General features: G+C 60.0%; 1 long non-coding RNA gene across 1 annotated transcript; it reads right to left on the minus strand.

The window, feature by feature from the left end:
- Window positions 1–1,388: 1,388 nt before the first annotated feature.
- On the minus strand, window positions 1,389–3,755 carry LOC116547753. The gene is made up of 2 exons (XR_004267162.1): window positions 1,947–3,755; window positions 1,389–1,907 (listed from the first exon to the last, which is right to left on the minus strand). It is a non-coding gene; the product is annotated as an uncharacterized LOC116547753 (long non-coding RNA).
- Between the last annotated feature and the right edge of the window lie 205 nt (window positions 3,756–3,960).

Consider the following 3,960-nt stretch of genomic DNA (forward strand, 5'->3'; position numbering starts at 1 on the left):
AGGCTCGCGGCCGCACCCTCACCTGAGGCAGACGGAGCAGGATGCCGGCCGCCTGGATGAGCTCGCAGCCTACCACGCGGAGGTCGGTCTCCGTGTCGGTGTCGAGGCCGCTCGACATGGACGGCGTGAAGCGGAGCTTGTCGTCAGGTAGGAGGCAGTTTTCCAAGGTGATGAGCACCCCGGAGTATAGCCGGTCCCCAATCAGCACACCTTGCGACCCGGGGACTGCGCCCCCAGAGCCCGGGACGCCGGCTGCTGCCGCAGGAGCTGCCGACCCCGCAGCCCCAGCCGCCGCCGCCGCCGCCGCCGCCATTTTGTGCTGCCGACTCCCTTACGACTTCTTCCCGCAGGGCGGCTCCTCGCGACGCTCTACCGCTGCCATCGCCCCGCCCCGTCTCATACCATTGGTTCGGCCTGAGGGCAGCGTGACGCAGCCTAGCGGCGATTGGCTACTCCACCTGCCCGTCAGTAACGCGCCTAACGCCGTCGCCGGAACCTGGGTCAGGTCTGAGGGCGGGCTCGTTACCCAGGGTACTCCGCGGTGCCGGCCGACCCGGAAGCACGTCTGCCCCGAGCGGAGGCGCGGGTGCCAGGCTGAGAGCGCCTGCCCGGGCGCCCCGAGCGGGGCGGGGCTTCTTCGAAGCCGCCCACGTTCGAACGAAGACCCCCTGATGGCTGGAGCTCGCGTCTCGGAAGTCGTATGGGTCACGGGGGTCCATGTCGGTGGGGTCTGGGGTGGGACGACCCCCGCTGCTATCCCCTGGGTGCGGGGCATGGTCAGAGCCTCCCCTCGGCGTCGCCCTGAATGAGACGCGCGTGCCCGGTGTGCCCCCGGCCGTCCTCGGCATCGTGTCTCCAGTCCCTCCCGACTCCAGGCTTTGGGGATGCCTGTTAACGCCAGACTCCCGCAGTCTTGCCTTCAAAACTCAGCTCCTGGGGAGAGATGGGTGGGGATGACTGGAAACGCGGCCTCGACGTCCCTACAGAGCCCTTCCCGTGGGGAGGCCCAAGTACGTCAAGGTTCAGGCCCACGGAGGGGTCCGGGGAGCGAGGCCCGGTGCGCCCCGTCTGAAGGCGCTTGGACAGAACCCCGCAAACGGCTGGGAGACAGTGAAGCATCGTGACATCGCTGATCCTCCCGCAGGCGACCTCACGCCCTGCCCGTCCTGGTTCACGGCCTTCACCACCTGCGGCGGTCCTGGAGGAGCAGATGCAGGACGCATCTGTGGGGGCAGTTACCCCGAACATTCGCCGGGACTAGTACAGGACCCCGGATGAAGATGGTGGGGAAGCCTGCACTGGGCGGGGAAGTGTGGGGGTCAGCAGAGGCTTGAGTGTGAGTTCACACCGAGCTGCCAGTGACTGCACCGTTGTTTTTGTTTTTCAGAAGATTTAGAATTGAGTGACCGCCCAGTTTAAACGGGCTGAAATCCAGAGGCCACCATTGCCCCTCACCCCGCCCCCAGGCCCAGCTGTCCATTAGCTCTGCCATGACAGTAACAACCAAGACCCACTCTCCTCACCGCCTGCCATGGGCAACAGGATATGGTTACAGCTTCACCCCATTCTCTTTCCCCAAGCTGGCAGTCTTATGTGTTATAGCTACACATCGCAGGAAGCCCCACCACACAGCTGGTTTCTCACGGTGCTGCATGCCGGTTCCCTCAGCTGTGACTGCCAGAGTGGGAGGTGGTGGTGCCTCCAGCCAATCAGGCCCAGGCTCTGGAGCTGCCTGGGAACAGGACCATGGCACCACAGCCTCTGCTGGCACAAAGCGAGTGCATGCTGGGAGCAGCCCACAGTAGTCTGTGACATCTGTGTATTCCTTTATTGAGATGGGATGCAGCACAGGCAGCTTTGCCACAGTGCAGCAGTGTGCACAGAATGTGGCCGCCCAAAGCTCTGTCCTCCACCTGTTGTACAGGAGCCATCTTCCAAGGGCTGACAGGCATTTAACGCCCCGTGCACACGGCCAGACGCTGCACTCATGCAGGGGAAAGGATGCCGAATGAGACTTGGTCCCCAGTGTCCAGAGGCTTCAGGTGTGGTGGCTGTCATCAAGCACAGTGACGGGCCAGGAGGGGGACCTCTTAGCCATGCAGTGATGGAAGCCAGAAAGGATGACGCCTGCATTGAGAATGGAGTGGTCGGCCTGAAGCCATCTCTAGCAAGTGGCCAGGACTTTGTTTCTCTGTGCAGGCTGGAAGTGGGTGGTGAGTCTAAGAAAAAGGCCCAGAGAGACTGCCCAGCAACTGCTGGCCAAGGGTGAAGGGCACATCCCCACAGGATGCAAGCTGGCTGCCTTTGGTGGGGAAATGGGCACTCACTTTAGGTGCTCCTACGGCAGGTCAGCAAAACAAGCAGGTTGGGGCGGGGTGTGTGCACTGCTGTGTAAATGAAGCGGGCATCAGCAGGCAGACAGCAGTGGGTAACCTGGGTCTCAAGAGCCTTCCTCAGGCAGAAAGACCAGGGGAGACATACATCAGCCTTGGGGTTAATGGACAGTTGTCTGTTGGGTCTTGCTTCCTGGAGATAGCTAAAAAGTCAGTCCAACCTGCAGGGGACCAGGCCACCACCCACCTGATGTGGGGGCATTTCCCCCAATCCCTGCTGGGCTGCTGAACGCGGAGCACCTAAGGAAGCTGAGGCTGGTGTTCTGAGTGGTGGCATAGCTGAGCCACAGGGCTCTGCTGGACATGAGCCTGGGGGGATGGGGCAGGGCGAGGTCTGAGGTCAGTCCTGGGTGGGATGGAGTAGGTAGGGGCTCAGGGAACTGGCCAGCGGGCACTGCACACACAGCCCTTGAGGGGAGCCTGGAGTAGACCTCCCAGTGTGCAGAGCTCAGCTGCATCCCACAACCAGGTGCCTGCAGCAGCCCTGACGCGAGGCGAGCTCCATGGAGTGTTCGCTTGATACAGGAAAATGGCTCTAAAAACTGAACAGTGTTTGAGTTTCACTCACACGAAACACAGAAGTCATCTGTGAGGCTCTGCCCCAGAGAGGAGGGGCCCCTCATGGCTGTTACTAGAATGTAGGGGATAAACACAAGTACAAATCAAAGCAACTGCAAATGACTCTGTCTTTTCCTGATGAATACAGCAATCCTCAGTGGTACTGCACCACTCGTGAAAAAATGCCTTCGGGCTCCTTCCCATCCCCCAAAGCGGCAGCAAAGCCTTCTTGTCGCCTCCTGGTGGCCAAGGCAGCCAAAGATTTAAAAGTCTTTGGTTCGTAGATGGCCAGATCCGCTAGGACTCTCCTGTTGAGCTCCACCTGGCACTGGGAAAAGAATCAGAGCCTGCAGTCAGCATCATGCTCACACTTCAGGGAGGCTCGGCTCTGCCCTGGCTCAGGAAGAATGCAGATGAACATTCCCTGAGGGGGTGGGGGCCCAGGAGAGGACTTCCAGGCAGGATGCTGATGGATAAATGTGGACAAGGGTGAGGGAGGCACGTGTGGAATCGGTGTGGTCTGGGGTGAGGCTGCAGTCCAGTCCTGGTGTCAGCCCACAGAACCAAAGACCTTGTTCAGGGTCAGTGGCCCTCACCCTGAGTGACCCTGGAGGTCAGCCTGGAAGTTCCACAAGAGAGCTAAGAACTGCAGATGATTTCAGAAAGCTAATAAACAATGCCAGAGTTAAAGGAGCAGAAAAGAAGGGAGGCAGTCTCTGAGCATTCAATTTAGCTACCAAACCCTGGCACGGTGGCTCATGCTTATAATCCCAGTACTTTGGGAGGCCGAGGCAGGTGGATCACGTGAAGTCAGGACTTCGAGAACAGCCTGACCAACATAGAGAAACCCCATCTCTACTAAAAAATACAAAATTAGCCGGGCGTGATGGCCCACGCCTATAATCCCAGCTACTGTGGAGGCTGAGGCAGGAGAATCGCTTGAACCTGGGAGGTGGAGGTGCGGTGAGCTGAGATCGCACCACTGCACTGCAGCGTGGGCAACAAGAGT

Source organism: Sapajus apella, unplaced genomic scaffold (genome assembly GCF_009761245.1).
Source record: "Sapajus apella isolate SASKATOON/1434 unplaced genomic scaffold, GSC_monkey_1.0 scaffold4481, whole genome shotgun sequence".
Taxonomy (NCBI): domain Eukaryota; kingdom Metazoa; phylum Chordata; class Mammalia; order Primates; family Cebidae; genus Sapajus; species Sapajus apella.